This window comes from Salminus brasiliensis, chromosome 13 (genome assembly GCF_030463535.1).
Source record: "Salminus brasiliensis chromosome 13, fSalBra1.hap2, whole genome shotgun sequence".
Classification (NCBI taxonomy): Eukaryota; Metazoa; Chordata; class Actinopteri; order Characiformes; family Bryconidae; genus Salminus; species Salminus brasiliensis.
In genome coordinates, this window is record NC_132890.1 from 23188502 (window position 1) to 23207040 (window position 18539).

The 18539-nt window shown below is 42.8% G+C and overlaps 1 protein-coding gene across 2 annotated transcripts in view; it reads left to right on the plus strand.

Annotated features, from left to right (window-relative positions):
* Positions 1–18539, plus strand: part of pak1 (p21 protein (Cdc42/Rac)-activated kinase 1) — a 73544-nt gene that overhangs the window by 4743 nt on the left and 50262 nt on the right. The window contains exon 2 of one of the 2 annotated variants that reach the window (XM_072694922.1): positions 10369–10426. The gene's annotated coding sequence lies outside the window, so the exon portion shown is untranslated. The remainder of the gene's footprint in view (positions 1–10368; positions 10427–18539) is intronic. The other variant, XM_072694920.1, reaches the window with a different exon arrangement.

Here is an 18539-nt window from a genome sequence, read left to right on the forward strand (position 1 = left end):
AAAAAGGATTTGCTTGCAATACCATATACTATTAACAATACTTATTGTGCTGTATAGAACCATGCATAAAGCAGATTCTCCATCATGGAGAAGAACCATTTGAACATGCGATTACAATTGTTCACCTAATATTATTAGGCTATATTGTGATTGTGCTTTTATAGTAGAGTATATACTCACATAGCTCTACACTAATACTGGGTAGGGCCTCCCCTTGCTCTGAAACGCCTGAAAACCCTGGGCCTTAGTGGTAGCGCATTAGACCGCTGAGCCACTCGGAGCCCCATCATTTCTTCTTTTTATGCATTCACACAGCTTTCACCAATGTTTTCTTATTTGAGATTTGTTCAATTTCTAAGGCCTATGGGATCCATCATTTTAAAAAAGCATAGCTGTGATCAATTCTGTGCTTTAAACCCCACTTCAGTCAACGTCTGATGTAGATGTCTTGTTTTCTTTGAAGGCTATTAGTGAATGACACCAATTTTATACATTTTGATGTTTAAAATATTGCTTGTGGAGGTTATGTTAAACATTTAGCCCAAAATTAGCTCCATACTGTTGTCAATAGGTCATTAATCAGAACAGTTCATTACTGGGCGATGTCACCTACAGGCAGGATACGCTGCTGCATCCCACACTTGTCTCTCGTGGCGTCAAGCTGGTTTTTTTGTCTTCTCTCTTGCCGTGCGCCACTGCCCTGCTTTTTGGTGGCCCTGTTTGCTGCGGTCGTTATGCAATACTTGTCAGTCCACATCAGCGTCTCTGCGTCCGTCCTGAGGTGCGTTTCCACAAGAAGAGAGATGAAGCCACAGTGTATGAGTTTCTCTCCTGGAACCTCTCCCCTCGCTCTGTAGTTGGCCTCCTCCTCCTCCTTTTCATCTCCCTCGCTCATCCTTCCTTCGCTTGCCGGGCCTCTTGTCCTCTTTAAATCTTGTGCAGAATGCGGTCATCAGTGGAAATCTGACTAGTCAAGCAATAATAATGCTATCAACTATAAATATCTGTCTGTTCGCCTCTCTCTCTTTCTCTCTCTGTTTTGCAGTCGTGACTGAGCTCTCTTAGGATGGACATTTGAGTCATTTTAGCACAGGCTGGACCTCAACCACAAGAGTTTTGGTGTTTCATATTATTCATGGTTATTTTATTTCCCCTTAAATCTTCCTTTTTCATTCTTCATTCATGGGGCTCCTCTTCCTCATCTTTTTTATCACCTTCTACTTTGTAGCTTTAGTAGAGCACTCATGTGGCAACAAACAGCTGTGAACCAACTAACCATCACAGGCTAACCAAGGCTTACCAGTCATAGGCTAAGCAATCACAGGGTTAACCGATGATAAGCTATGAAGCTAACCCATCACAGGTTAATCAAGGCAAAGCAATCACAGGCTAACCAAAGCTTACCAGTCATAGGCTAAGCAATCACAGGGTTAACCGATGATAAGCTATGAAGCTAACCCATCACAGGTTAATCAAGGCAAAGCAATCACAGGCTAACCAAAGCTTACCAGTCATAGGCTAAGCAATCACAGGTTAACCGATGATAAGCTATGAAGCTAACCCATCACAGGTTAATCAAGGCAAAGCAATCACAGGCTAAGCAAGGCTAACCAGTCACGGGCTAACCAAGGATAAGCAATCCGGCTAAGCAATCGCAGGTTAATCAGGTTAGGTCACAGACTAAGCAAGGCTATCCAATCAGAGGCTAACCAGTCACAGGCTAACCAATGATGAGCAATAAAGCTAGGCAGTCACAGCTTAGTCAAGGCAAAGCCATCACAGGCTAAGCAAGGCTATCCAATCAGAGGCTAATCAGTCACAGGCTGATCAAGGCTCACCAATCGCAGGCTAAAGACCATGGCTAACCGATCACAAGCTAAACAACCACAGGCTGAGCAATAGCAAGCTAATGACCATGGCTAAACGACTATGAGCTGACCAGTGATAAGCTAACCAAGGACGACCAATTACATTCGAAGGCCGATTATGGCCACTTACAGGCTAAGCAACCCAAGGCTATCCAATCACAGGCTTGCCAATCATAAGCTAACCAAGACTCTGAAGCTATACATCCAAAGGCTAGGCAGTCACAGCTTAGTCAAGGCAAAGCCATCACAGGCTAAGCAAGGCTATCCAATCAGAGGCTAATCAGTCACAGGCTGATCAAGGCTCACCAATCGCAGGCTAAAGACCATGGCTAACCGATCACAAGCTAAACAACCACAGGCTGAGCAATAGCAAGCTAATGACCATGGCTAAACGACTATGAGCTGACCAGTGATAAGCTAACCAAGGACGACCAATTACATTCGAAGGCCGATTATGGCCACTTACAGGCTAAGCAACCCAAGGCTATCCAATCACAGGCTTGCCAATCATAAGCTAACCAAGACTCTGAAGCTATACATCCAAAGGCTAAGCAGTCACAGGCTAGCCAGGTTAAACAAGGCTGCCTGATGACAGGCTAACCTTTCACAGCTTAATTGCTAAGGCAAACCAATGGCCTGACCAGACGGCAGGCTAAGCAAGCGCAATGCCAGGTCGACCATTAACATGCTAGCAACCCTTGGGCTATTCTGCAGCAGCTCCATGGTTAAAAAGGAGCTACAAACATGAACACAGTCTTGATCTATTTTCCTCTGGTTTTATTTTAGTCCACTGAAATGCACTAAAAATGTCAAGGATTAAATTTTCATAATTCCAGGAGGCCTCAGCCAGTTCCTGAAGTCTCAAGGCCAATCCTTTAGAGTTGGCGACCGCAGTAACGTGCCGTTGGAGATCTGCTCAGTGTTTCTGCTTAGTTTTCCGGAACGTCTTTAGCACAGTGATCCATTGTGTGCATAGGTGCCGTAGCCTACCTGTTTGTCTTGTGACTGTGAGTCATTGTTAACCTTTTGTTCAGTATCCTTCAGAACTCAATAAGGGAACTGAAAGGCATATTCTGTCTGGACTTCCACTTCAGCAAAGGGCTAATCACTCATTTGTGCCCGATAGGTTTGTTAAATCACTCACAGGTGCATAGCCACATGGTTATTATTTTGTATTTGTCTGTAGTTGCCTGTTACTACGAACCATGTGGAGGTGTTCAGTAATCTCTAATCGGCTTGCTTATGTGGTTTCTGACCAGTGTAAGCACTTCATCAGCTCCTCTTCCCTTCTCTTATCCCACATGATTCTACTAGTACAGCCACAAACAAACTTTAATGGATCGGATATCAGCTATTTGAAGCCTGATTTATTTCTGATCCTTTGTTTTTACCGCTGTGTTCTAGCACACCGCCCTCTGGCATGCTTTAGGTGTCATTGACTGACATTATTCCCATTTTGAGGCACCAAGGAACGTTCTCAGAAGGCAACAGAACAGTTTAAAGTTTGTTGTGTGGAACTATTTTGCAGTGGAACATATAAAACCTAATGTAATATTTGTGATGATATAATGTGAGCGGGTGGGGCAGTGGTGGCTCAGCGGTTAGAGCGCCGGGATATCGATAACAGGGTTGTGGGTTCGATTCCCGGGCTCGGCAAGCTGCCACTGTTGGGCCCTTGAGCAAGGCCCTTTACCCTCTCTGCTCCCCGGGCGCTGGAGTTGGCTGCCCACCGCTCTGGGTGTGTGTGTAATCACTGCCCCTTGTTCACTAGTGTGTGTGTGTGTGTGTGTGTGTGTGTGTGTGTGTGTGTGTGTGTTCGCTACCACAGATGGGTTAAATGCAGAGGACACATTTCGCTGTACAGTGACAAATACGTGCACCTATACCTTTATGTAATATTTGTGATGCCTCCTGCAGCCATTTTCCTCCTCTGTTTTAACCCATGCCACCAACCATGTGTGGAAATACACTCCCACCACTTCTTTAGTCTTGAATTACAGCTGGTTGGAAACTAAATTATGGTGAATACGGTCCATTTTACCAGCAGTAGAACCACACTTCTTTCTTTGGTTCTGAACCAGACCTGAACTACGCATTCAAAACTGAGAGAGGGAGGCTAATACTAACACACACGCCTTATAAAACCAAATCCTAGTGCATTCACTACACGATTAAATCGTGCAAATTGCATTGACAGATTGACAATTGACAAATATCAGAGTTCGGAGTGAGTACCACACTATACACACACATACACACAACATGATATGATTGCAACGTTTTAAAGGAACTGGGAGCTGAATGCTCAGGGAGGTCTGTCAGACTGGATTATAAGATATTAACCACTGTAAAACTGTCATATTAAACAAAAATCACTACCAAACTAAATAAATCAGTCCAGAATGAACATTATAGGCACTGTTACTAAAACCTATAAAGCTATAGTTAATTAGATCATGCAAAAACAGCTCTGAGAAATTAATATAATATTTAAAAAGAGCTTTAGATTGAGTGTTAGATAAAGCATTGTTTTTTGCCTTGACCTTGTTTTTCCAAAGAAGATGAGTTTGTTATGAGGGACACTAAGGAGGCAGCTCGGTTTACACAGTGGCCTTAGCATTATAGCATTTGACATCATAGCTATTTTTGTACCTAGGTACAATGTTAACATGAGGTAAGTTGTTTGCTTTTAGGTCCCAAATGGAAGCTCTTTAGCCTGTATTTAAATCCTCCCACTGCAGAGGAGGCCGGCTGAGGCTGTCCCGGTGGTTTAGGCCTGCTATAGTTCATCCAGCCCAGACTCAGAACAATGAACTTTGAACAGTGAATTATAGCTCCTGTCATGTTGAGTGTGGAAATAAAGCAATACGCCATTGAGGGTTGTGCGTTACTGTGAGTTTACCCCAGCTACGGAGTGTACGACTTAACATAATGTGAATATACTCTTAAATACTCTTATATACTCTTAGTCTTCTTTCAGGGTTCTTTAGTAACACCAGTGGTTCTGTATAGAACAACCTGCCTGGTTAAAGGGTTCTCTACACTGGTGGAAGATCTTTTGTATGTACAGCACCAAAAAGGGTTCCACTATTGTTATGTGTCAAAGACCCTGTTTGAACCTTCATGTGACTGGCGTCTGGAGTGTATCCTGATAAGATTATAGCTCATGTGTAAATACACTCAAGTCAAAGTCAAATGCGTCTCCAGGTAGTCCGACTGAAATCTGATGGCTCTGTGGGACGGGAATATGCAAATCCACTCATTATGTGGCAACCAGTTGTTTATCCGTTCAGGCTCTTCCTGTGCTGTGCTAAAGATGGCAACTGTCACAAAATCCAACAATTTTACATGCTGTCGTCCACCGTGATTATCTTTCTCACAGACCCGAATTACATGCCCAGGGACGCACTGTATGGGAAGGAGTTTCGGTCATTCTGGGAGGGGTTTTAGTTTTCCAGTGCGCATTGGAGAAAGTGATGCGTTTATACTGCTTGTGGCTCAAATGTGTCTCAGACCACCTCCTGAAATCTATTTTAAATGGGTCTTGGGCGCATTTATACTTGCATTTACACTTGCATAATTGCACTTGGCATTATCCAGATAAAATTCTGATAGTCAAGATGGATGACAGATGAAGATAGATGAAGTGTAGCCCAAGTGACCAGGTGTAAACAGTGTAAACTCTTTTTAGTGAGTAGTAATGTGATCTGTGTACAGTTAAAGACATTAAAACCACATGCAAACCTTTACCTTTTTTGGTAAATATTCAAGGTTTGGAAGGGAGCAGTAGAAATCAGCTGCGTCCAAATACTTTCAAGAAATGTCATTTTCTGCTTTCCTCAGTTTTGGCCTGATCTGTAGCTTATAGCCTTCTAATTTATAGCATAATTCAGCCTCTTGAGCCAGATGTACGCCGTAAACCTGTGTTCACACACCACTGCACTCTAATAATAATAACAATATTATTATTACAATATTATATCTAAGAATAATAACATGATGCAGTTGACCTGCTTACACTATGCTTGAGAATCTATTTTGTTCTTTAGAGTCCCATAGTTTTGAACAAGAGATGCTAGGCTACACTGGACCTAAACTGTCATCAGTCTGTCAACCCATCTCTGAAAACTAATACAGGTCTTAATCTGCTTAATGCAGACAAATTCATGTGAATTACAACACAATAGGACTTACTTTAGTCTTTAAACCCCAAAACGCTGAATAGTTGAGTCATTTTGAGTAAGCAGAACCACTTCTACCTCAGCACAGGACATGGTATCACTGTGGTGTCACTGTGGTATCACTTCTACCTAACCGTCTTGCAGTTATGACAACATAGCTACGCATGATGGCAGTGCGGTCACTGCGGTCCAGTTTGAAAGCAGAGTGGTACTACAAAACAAGAAGTCCTGTGAATGATAGTGTAGTTCCAAGCCAGTATGACTGCTGCAGTAACAGCCTCTACTTTACTGGTGAGGCTTTACACCTGATCCTTGAACATTGCATTCAGCACTGATATTGGATCATTAGTACTGCCACTCCAGCACACCCCAAAAGTACTGGATTGAGCTCCATCACTCCAGTGTTCCACACCCCAATGCTGGGGGCTTTATACACCTTTATACCCCTCTAGGTGACCTTAGGCTCACGAGCGCATGTTCCACAGTGACCCGTTCTATTGATCAGCTACTTCCTATGGAGATTATACAAGCTGTGCCCTTTAGATTAGGCTCAGCCAATCAGATTTCAGGTCCAACGATCTATTCATTAATCAAATGAAGCTGATCATGGAGAAGTAGCGTGAAAACAAGCCAACCAGTCACATGAACCTGGTCAACGAACAGAACAGCCATTGATGCATGAGCCAGGGCCTCTGTTGAAGGTGGAGAAGTTGGCCTCTTGTGTACCGGATGTATGAAAGAAGCTCGTTGATTTTATGAGGAAAAGCTTCTCCATCTGCACTTCTCTTGCCAGTCTAAGGTGTTGGTGTCCTTTGTCGACCTCACTTCTCTGTTCTCACTTCGCTCCCACACTGAAGTACTTGAGAAGTGAACTTTGACTGAATGGTTTATTAAGTAACCTCATAAAGCTGTGTGGAAGTTGCTGGAACCTGAAGTGTGAATACTTCCCTCAAACCTCATGTGGAGGTGTTTAGTAATCTGTAATTGACTTGCTTGATGTGCTTTTTAAATTTGTATGACTCACTGTTAACTATAAACATGGACTAAAACACAGACAGAATTCAGGCCTATGGCGACTTGATGCTTTCTCCTGTCCGTTTTAATACATTTTAAAATCGTGTCTATATTTGAACAGAGGCAGGAAGCAACTAAGAAATGTTGTACCAAAGTTATGTGACGAGTTTTTCCCAGAAACAGGACATTTGCACGCTGTTTTGGCAGCTCTAACGAGAGAACTAATTCACAGGTGTGTCTGTTGAGCACATAGCTTAAATGAGAGCAGATCTTAAATCAGCACACTGCGCTTAAACCAGCACACATCGTTTAAACCAGCAAACATCGCTTAAACCAGCACACTGATCTTAAACCAGCACACATCGTTTAAACCAGCACACATCGTTTAAACCAGCACACATTGTTTAAACCAGCACACATCGTTTAAACCAGCACACATCGTTTAAACCAGCAAACATCGCTTAAACCAGCACACTGATCTTAAACCAGCACACATCGTTTAAACCAGCACACATCGTTTAAACCAGCACACATCGTTTAAACCAGCACACATCGTTTAAACCAGCACACATCGTTTAAACCAGCAAACATCGCTTAAACCAGCACACTGATCTTAAACCAGCACACATCGTTTAAACCAGCACACATCGTTTAAACCAGCACACATCGTTTAAACCAGCACACATCGCTTAAACCAGCACGCTGATCTTAAACGAGCACACTGTGCTTAAACGAGCACACTGATCTTAAACCAGCACGCTGATCTTAAACCAGCACGCTGATCTTAAACGAGCACACTGTGCTTAAACGAGCACGCTGATCTTAAACCAGCACGCTGATCTTAAACGAGCACGCTGATCTTAAACGAGCACGCTGATCTTAAACCAGCACGCTGATCTTAAACCAGCACGCTGATCTTAAACGAGCACACTGTGCTTAAACGAGCACACTGATCTTAAACCAGCACGCTGATCTTAAACGAGCACACTGTGCTTAAACGAGCACACTGATCTTAAACCAGCACGCTGATCTTAAACGAGCACACTGTGCTTAAACGAGCACACTGATCTTAAACCAGCACGCTGATCTTAAATACGCACACATCGTTTAAACCAGCACACATCGTTTAAACCAGCACACATCGTTTAAACCAGCAAACATCGCTTAAACCAGCACACTGATCTTAAACCAGCACACATCGTTTAAACCAGCAAACATCGTTTAAACCAGCAAACATCGCTTAAACCAGCACACATCGTTTAAACCAGCACACATCGTTTAAACCAGCACACATCGTTTAAACCAGCACACATCGCTTAAACCAGCACGCTGATCTTAAACGAGCACACTGATCTTAAACCAGCACGCTGATCTTAAATGAGCACACATCGTTTAAACCAGCACACATCGCTTAAACGAGCACGCTGATCTTAAACCAGCACGCTGATCTTAAACCAGCACACCGTGCATAAACCAGCACACTGATCTTAAACCAGCACACTGATCTTAAACCAGCACACCGTGCATAAACGAGCACACTGCGCGTAAACCAGCACACTGGACTTAAACGAGTGCGACTGACCAGTATGACTGGGAAACGTATGTTGATTTAACACAGGTGTTGCTGTGTTTTAGTTACACACTGTTTGCTGGAGGAAGCAGGTTAGATATACTAGTGGAATTGACGCTGACCACTGCATCACGCTTATGGCTTAGCAAAAAGGCTGAAATCCAAAAGAGGAAAACTAAGCGGCCTGGGCAGCTGGCTGTTTTATAATGAACAGAACCATGAATGCTGCTCTCTGCCTGAAGATTGTGCTGGAGAGTGTCCAGTAATGAGGTGAAGCTTGTGTGCTGTAGCTTGCTTTTGCCACTGACTACATTTTGTGAAAACGATTTTTGTGGGTGTGTGTGGGGTGGTTTTATTTGAACTGGTTTTAGCAGATGAATGAATCAGTGTGTATATAAAAGCTGTTAGAGGTGCTAAGAAATGAATGGCCAAGTAAGTACTTAGAAAAGCTCCAATGTGAAATAAGGTGAACTTCCTCTTTACCTGGGCAGTTCAGGCTCAACAGCTCTTCAGTGTTGCGGTATTGCAGCTAACATGCTAATGCTGGAGGAACTGTGAGGAACTTTCAGAGTTCACTTCTGCAATTGTGTGAGATCGTCTTATGAGTGTGTATTAGTGCTTGTGTGTGAGTGACTGGAATGGAAGGGTGGAGTGTTTTCATTCTCAAATATTTTGTATCAGATGTCATACAAAAACCTTGTATCTCCAAAACAGAACATTCAATGGAAGTTGATGTAAAAAATGTTTATAATTTTATAGGTAACATTATGCACAACCACATTATGATATTTTATTAATGTTTTAAACGTTATTAAGTAGATCATGAATATTGTTAGTATTTAAAGCAGCATTATGTAAGAATTTGTATTTTCTAGCTCCTGGGCTCCCCCTATAATCAGGAAAATTAAAAAACGCAAGTCACGCTTTGAGCGCCCCCTCAAGGACAGCTGTACACATGCATTTGTCGACAAGCTGAGAGATACAGAAGCAGCATCTGAAGGCATAAATTCATTGTTAACTGTGGCGGTGGAGTAATATTACAGGATTTTACACAAATATGATTCTGGTTATGTAGCGCTACCCAGTTCTGGTGACCGGTCTTGTGCAGCTCCACCAAAATTCTGAAGCACAGCAGCAGCAGCATTTCAGCATGATTCTGAAGCTGCAATTTTAAGGTTAAATTACTACATAATGTTGCTTTAAAGGAAATTAATTTCACACATTTGTAAAATAAGAGTTTTTGCCAAACCATTGTTTTAATATGTGAAACTGATCTGAGGCAGACACAGGAGAGTTGGCTCATGTCATAAAGTAGGGTTTTCTAGCCCATTTTTACCCAGAAGGAGTGTGTTCTTATAGGTGTGTGTGTGTGTGTGTGTGTGTGTGTGTGTGTGTGTGTGTGTGTGTTTCAGGGAGGGAGAGCAGTGTGTGAGGGGTTGAAAGTCTGGTGTCTGGAGGGTTTGTTGGGTGTAAACAGTGTGGGACCCCAGGCGGGGAATTAAGAGCTTAAGATGTCTCCTAAACTCTGAGACACACACACTTGCACGTGCACGCACACACACACAGTGAGTGGGTGGGTGGGCAGTAAATGAAGAGGCACAGGATCATCAGTCAAAAACTCAAATTTTAGTCTGAGTTTAGTTGAGAGATGAAACAGTGAGAGAACTGCAGTTCTCATACTAAACTAATCTCTCTCTCTCTCTCTCTCTCTCTCTCTCTCTCTCTTTCTCTCCAGATCGTGTTGAGTGTCCAGGAGTAGTGTTCTGCTCAGAGGTGAAGAAAGGTAAGCTAAGGTATGTGTGTGTGTGTGTGTGTGTGTGCTGGGTCTTTCTCAGACCATGCAAAAGAGAGAGAGTGTGTGTGTGTGTGTGTGTGTGTGTGTGTGTGTGTGTGTGTGTGTGTGTGTGTGTGTGTGTTTGAAACTCCACTCCACCGAAGCTGTGCGGGTCTCTGTGTGCTCCCAGCATGCTTTGCGCTTTGCATTATTTAGAGTGTCGCCGTGGCAACAGCTACCTAGACATGCCAGGTCTGATGTGGGCGGAGCTGGACAGCTGGTGGATGGAGACAGCTGTGTCAGGGATTTCCCACATGTTTGGCATGTGTACATATGTGTGTCTGTTTGTGTGTGTGTGTGTGTGCAGGCGTGTGTATACATAAATACACCAGGCCTGTTCTGTAGTGGTCGATGGGAATAAAAAAGAGCTCATGTTCGCCGGGTTGCTGAATGTGATGATGATGATGATGATGATGATGATGTGTTTTGTATACGGGACCAGTAAGGAACTGTCCCTAATATCTTGATGATGTGGTTGAAGCTTGGTCTTTATTAGTTTGATCAGTTTGTTGGTTGCTTTGAATCCCTTGATTCATCCAGACCCCTCAGAAACTCTCATCTGGAGCTGTGATTGGTCAGGAAGCTCCCAGACCACTGCAGCGTTCAGTGAAGTGAGTACTGGAAAGGCCAGTGTTGCAGTAATGATTAACAGGCGATATAGTGTTCCACCCTTTCAGGAGTGTCCCCTCCCTCTCTGTGTCGCAGTATCAGGTTTATCGTTATCTCTACCCCACCTTATTCCACACAGGAATGACTTTGTGTCTACAGTATCTGATTAATGTGATGATGTGTGTTGGAATTGGAAGTGCACTAAATGGCGTAGCACTGACGTGAACGAGTGTGAGCGCTCTGGGTGTGAGTTTCCCGAAAACGACCAATTATGTCGGACAACAAACAAACAAACTGTGAAGGCCAAGAAGCCGACTGAGAACCTGACTAAGGACCTGAAACAGCTCAGCAGGCCAAACCCTCAAACACTGTGTCTGCAGTATTACTAGAGCTGTGTATCGTCAAGAATCTGGAAATATGAAATGGCACGATACAGGGGTTAGGATTCAAAAATTGGGAAGACTCAACACGTCTCCTCCACTGCATACGAAGCCAGCCACCTCTTTTCATACTGCTGCCGAGGTAACATCGCCGGTCAGCCAACACACTCTGAGGAAAGCACCAGGTCCCCAACTCACAGTTGTTGTGGGCCGGCCAACATTACTTTAGAGTGATTGAGGGAGAGGGCAGAGCGCCATCTACCCACCCAGAGCGAGCACGGCCAAATGTGCTCTCTCTGACTCTGTTCTGGTTCGGTATTTGAACTTGCAAACACTCGGGCCTTAAGTGGTAGTGCCTTAGACCGCTGAGACTGATTTTGAGAATGAGCAAAATATAATATGGCAATACTTCAATGTATTATACAGTGGTATTATACTGATTCTGAAATTCTGATGATCTCAGTTGCTATTAAAACTGCACAAAATACACATAAATGACTGCAGAAAGCAACTCACATCTATAGTAGTGCCACAAATGATTAAAACACATTAGTATTTAAATTATTTAAATCGTTACATTTAGATGCTGTATTTTCTCACATAGTTTCTCTGTCTCACTCATTTTCCAGTTATTAGGATTATTCTTTTTGTTGTAATGCTAAATCTTCAGACTGTTTCAATGATTTATGCAAGTTCTAAAGCAGCTTCCATATTAAAGGGTGTGAGGAACATATATTATTCATTGGATTCTCACAGCTCCAGCGCTATAATTCTCTATTTAATGCTTATTTGTTTAGTTATCATCTTTCATTAGCTCCTCACATCTGAGTTTTGCAGATGAAAAACTCCAGACATTTCCACTGCAGGATGGATCCAGATTTGTAAATGGAATATTTAACAGCTATTTAAAGAGCTGAGAGCCTTATTCCTATTGTGGCTCAGTGATGCAGTAGAATATGGCAAAATGTCATGCAGTGAGATCTTTGGATAAATTATGAGATGTTTAAAAGATGATGAGAGAGAAATGATCTCAAATTCTTTCAGTTCCACACAAAATTGGTTAGGGCTGTGTATTGGCAAGAACCTGGTGATGTGATGCCTACTGCAATAGCGGTAGAGGAGTTATGGTTATGATTAAAAAATCTATTATTATTTATTTATTTACTTCTACTCCTTACATTTGCCACGCAATTATCTGTTTTTTCTACTCCTTACATTTAAAAAATAGCCTAGTTACTCCCATTTTATTTCTGTATGTTTTCATTACGGCTGGTCAAAAAAACCTGTCGAGATAAATCACTCCATCCGGAAAGTGTGAATTTAATCGTGGTTGGATGAGAAGAATAAACATATACCATTCTGACTCCCTATTGGTTTGTAAGTGATCCATCGCACCTGCACACGTCACGTCACACTCCAGCAAGCACACAGCAGACGTATGTATGTAGTCTAGTATGAAGACGTCTGTGGCAGAGACTCAAGAGAACAGGAGTGAAACATCCCAACTAAGCCCCACATTTACATTCCAGTAAAGCTTATTGATCACATGCCTCTGAGGTTTGACGTTTTACTATACTATACTTATAGGCAACTACTCGTCATATTTTCCCTCCATGAAACAGGTTAATGCTCAGTAGTTCACAGAGATGCTCCTTTAATATATTTGATATTACTAAAATGCTTTTATTTTTAATTGGCAGATCTGCAGCTGGAACAGGTAGCCTAGTGCACCCCAACATTTTTCAACATTAACATTTTAATAGAACGTTATGGTCTTTATGGCTTGTGTGAGGTGAGGTAGTGCACCGTAATGCACTGTAGGTCCCTGTGGTGCGGCCTAAGCTTTTGGCCTTGGTTTTCCTTAAATTACTTTTACTTTGATACTTTAAGTAGTTTTAAAACGGGTACTTCTACACTTTTACTTGAGTAAATAGCTTAAGTTGATCGCTAGGCAGCCAATGCGCTCAGAGGAAAGCGCCAGATCACCAGCCTGATACATAATGTAACAGATGTCCATGCCAGCCGGCGTCACAATGGGAGTAATGAGGGAAGACAGTGACATCTACCTACCTGGCGAGAGCATAAACATAAACATACACCTGAAATCAGTCTGAGCCAATTGTGCTCTCTCAGGCTCCGGCTGCTTATGGCAAACGGCGATGACCTGGGATTCAAACTCGTGAACCTCGAGTCATTGTGTCAGCACCTTAATCTGCTGAGCCACTCTGAGCTCAATACTTTGATAGTTAGATAGTTTTGTACACCCCTAAAAATTGTTATATTCCAAAACGTTTATGCATTTATTCATGTAATTAAATCACACTGTAGTCAGAGTCATTTTTTTCATGATTAGCTGTTAATTAATGGCATGTTTAATTTATCTTGATCGATTTAATGCCTGATTTGATTGCTACATTGCTGCAGAGGTCTGAACAGCATACAGTAACTCCTCGCAGGCTCGTCTACAGTTCAGAACAGAACAGCACAGTGCAAATTGCAGATGCAGGATTGCTTACGAGCACAAAGAAAAGGGATCACATCACTGGCTTCCGGTCCATTACAGGATCTAATTTAAGGTTATTTTATTTGTTTTCAAGGCCTCAAGTGGATCTGCAGCATCCTGTATCGCAAAAGCACTCTTAACTCTCAACCTTAACAAAATGGTTCAGTGAAAAATCAAATTCGCATAATTCTTCACTCCCTAAAGATGTAGTCAGCTCGACAAGACAAGACCTGTCCGGTGTGCAAATTTAGCTTCTTTAGTTCTAAACTGAAGCTGTGAGGCTAATGTGACTAACAAACACTTGAAATCAGTGGTCACCCAAAATCCTTTCTGTAAAGGTAGTCTTCCACACTTGTAAACCACGTCTGGCTCTTCATTGAATACGTGGGTTGTATATTTACAGAAAAGATTTGGGTGGCTATTGACTTCTAGTGTTTGCTAGCTACATTAGCCGTTTAGCTCCAGTGATTTGTTCTAAGACCTCCTCCTGGCTGTGATTACGACAGATCAAAGCCCCCGATCTGTTCACCCCGAGATCTTCCTCTTACAGTGATTGGTCCAAATCACTACCTTGTTTTTTCTGAGACCTCCTTCTGACTGTGATTGGTCCAAAATCACTACCTTGTTTTTTCTGAGACCTCCTTCTGACTGTGATTGGTCCAAAATCACTACCTTGTTTGTTCTGAGACCTCTTTGTAACTGTTATTGGTGAAAATTTCCACTTTGTTTGTTCTGAGACCTCCCCCTAACTGTGATTGGTCCAAAATTACTACCTTGTTTGTTCCGAGACCTCCTCCTAACTGTGATTGGTCCAAAAGTACTACCTTGTTTGTTCTGAGACCTCCTTCTAACTGTGATTGGTCCAAATCACTACCTTGTTCTAAGACCTTCGCCTTACTTCGATTAGTGCATATTACCACTTTGTTAGTCCTGAGACCTCCCCCGGACTGTGATTGGTCTAAATCACTACCTTGTTTGTTCTGAGACCTCCTCCTAACTGTGATTGGTTCAAAAGTACTACCTTGTTTGTTCTGAGACCTCCTTCTAACTGTGATTGGTCCAAATTTCCACTTTGTTAGTCCTGAGACCTCCCCCGGACTGTGATTGGTCTAAATCACTACCTTGTTTGTTCTGAGACCTCCTTCTGACTGTGATTGGTCCAAAATTACTAACTTGTTTGTTCTGAGACCTCCTCGTAACTGTTATTGGTCCAAATCACTACCTTGTTTGTTCTGAGACCTTCTTCTGACTGTGATTGGTCCAAATTACTACCTTGTTTGTTCGGAGGCGTCCCCCTGACTTAGATTTGGCCTTTTTTTTTTTTTTCGTTCATAGGACATTTGCGACTTTTCTGACTCTGGAATGCACCATGGTCAAAGGCGACCAGGAAGTGCAAGTTTCAGTGCTGAGGCCATGGGGCAGTCTAACATTGGACATGAGATCTGATCCCTCTGTAAAAGTCTTGTTTCTGCCTGTCAGCTTTCTGAACCATCTGTGAATGTACACGACACTGAGATCCAGTCTCACAGGGAGTCACACACAGTCAGGTTCAGGGGGGCAGCTGGGGCTGTGTTGTGCTGTGTGCTGGGTTTGATCGATAGTGGATCTGTTTGTCCATGCTAAAGCAGGCACCCTGCCCGCTTTTATTGCACACACACACACACACACACACACACACACACTCACACGTGCACACATACCGTTCCTCACTTAGACACTCCATCAATCACTCAGACACTCCAAATTCCCTGCAGTTTTTCTGTCTGTCTGCGTCTCATGCGCCTCTCTCTCTCTCTTTCACACTCACACTCTTTTTTTTCACACACACACTCACATTTCTTCACATGCCTATCCCCCTTAAGTCTTATGGAGCCAGCCGGCTGCATTGTGTGATGCTCTTGAATCCATTATATCGGCGTTCCTTCTTTCTCTTCGAATGCCCTCAACGCACTCTTTTCACACTGGCTGTGTATCCGTGGAAACCCTCCGTCCTGCACAGTTTCAGTTTTCTCCGCTCTAACACACCCGTTTCCACTTACAAAGGGCTTCATATTCACCAGATCAGTGGAAGCAGGTGCGTTAGAGCAGGGAAACCTGGGCCGATTGCAGGGCCCCAGTACAGAGATCATTAAAGTGCCCGTATGCCAATTTGTGGTTAATATCCAAAAACACCAGCCATAATTCTTGTTCACACATTCAATTTCCAGCCTCTTTTTATCACTCAGAATTAAAGCAACATTATGCAGTATTTGTAGCTTAAAATAGCAGCTTCAGAATCATGTTGATGGTACACTGACTGTAAAAGGAAGAATGGCATCTCTGATATTGCCAAACGCCAGAACACCGTGGCTACACTATAGAATTTTATTTTGGTGGAGCTGCATAACAGAGTCGTATTTGTGTAAAATCTTGTAACCTTACTCTACCGCCTCAGTCCACATGCTTCTTTACCTTCAGAGGACACTTCTGTATCTCTCGTGGACAGCTGCCCATTAGGGGGTACTCAGCACATGATTTGTATTTACTGCAGTGGTGTAAAAGTGAATTACACTCCCCACCTCTATGGGGAGAGCACAGGAACAAAAAATACCAATTCTCACATAATGCTGCTTTAAAGAGTTTCAGGTTTATAAATGTACCACATACATTTGCCTGTTCTTGTACAGCAGGTTAGCCCTACCCATTCAGGCAGATGTTTATATGGCCCAAACTGCTTTTTGAATAAGACACAGGCCAGAACAGCCAATCAAAACAGAGGACATTTACATTACATAGCATTAGGCAAGAGCTGTGTCCAAAACTGTGCCCTATTCACTACATAGTGCACTTCTTTGGGGCCTAGTGCCGAATTTTCAGTGCACTGTAACAATCCCACAATGCATTGTAATATATTGTTTACAAATGTGGTGGTGTTTGTGGTGTTTCAGCTTCTGTAAAGATGACTGGCTTTCAGACTGTTTACGAGGTGTCCGAAATGGTTCACTACCTTCCACTACTGTGGAATTCTGTTCCCTATAATAGTGCCCTATATAGTGACCTGGGTTTTCACATGTAGGGGTCAGTGAATAGGGCACAGTTTCGGACACAGCTATGGTAAGCAAAGCCTGTTTAAAGCAGTATTGTACAAGAATTGGTATTTTTTGCTCCTGGGCTCCCCCCATTGTTGGGGAGTGTAATTCACTTTTACTCCACTGCTGTAAAAACAAATCAGGCTTTGAGAAAAGATCTTTGAAGGACTTCTGCATTTTTTTTCAAGAACTTCTAAAAACCTTTTCTTGAAGATTCCTCAGAGCACCTTAAGAGGTTCCTCCGCAGTTTCAAATGAAAGAACCTTCAGAAGTTCCTCAGGGAACTTATACTTTTAATAATGTAGAGTGAAATTACAGGAGTGTACACAAATTTGGCTCTGGCGAGAGGCCCTCATGCGGCTCCAAAAAAGTTCAATAGTGCAGTAGCAGCGTTTTGGCCTAGAGTGGCAAAGACAGAGACGCCGTTCTCTCTGTTACAGTCAGTGTACCATCAACATGATTCTGAAGCTGCTATTTTAAGGTACTGTTGCTGCATAATTTTGCTTTAATTGAACGAAAATATTGTGCTTTTCTATGAAATGGGCCCTTTAATCACTGCAGTGGGGATGAGACTTGTACTTTTTTTAATGATACACTATGGAGAAATAACCAAAGGTAATCCTAGCCTTTCAAATGTTAATACTTATGATCAATACGTGCAATTAGCTGGGTTTTAAAGACTGGGTTTTTTTTGCAGCAGCTGACTGCTACAGCCTCTCTGCACAGCGAGCTAAAGTACTGAAGTGGTTTTGGTGTGTTATTACCCTGTAGTAACATCACACAGTGCATCATGATCATTTTGGTCACTGATGTTATGATGGGAAGCACCAGCACCGTCCTGGCAGTGTCTCCTGCTTGGTGGGAGGGTGTTAGAAGCTGGGAGGAAGCAGGTCAGCAGGTAAAGGGGGTTAGAACGAGCCGGACTGATTGAAGATGTGTGTTTAGAGCTCAGGAGGATTGGGAGGAGTGTGTGGGGTAGAATATCCAGTCCTGCAGGCCTGTTATTAGAAGCCCTACACACACACATACATACACACACTCATACAACACCTCCATTATGCATTTATCTAGCCTACACTGTACACAAATCTTAATGTCTGTCTTAGTATGCACAGCCTCTACTCTTCTGGGAAGGCTTTCCACTAGATGTTGCAACTGCTGTAAAAAGGATTTGATTGCATTCAGCCTTGTGTGAGCATCAGTGAGGTTAGGCACTGATGTTGGATGATTAGTTCTGCCACTCAAGCTCATCCCAAAGTTACTGGATTGAGCTACAGCACTCAAAAGAACCCCACAGACCAGTGCTGGGGGCTTATACCCCCCCCTAGCCCACACTTGGCATTGGTGTGACCTTAGGGACATGTGCAGCTCCTTTGAAGCACAATGGGAAGAAATGCAGGCATAGTTCTGTAAAAAATAAATAAAATAATTAAATCTCATTATTTTTCAAGTGTGATTCTGATGTTCAGGGTGGGACCATGCTGAAGGGTTTGGACGTGATGTCATCTAGTC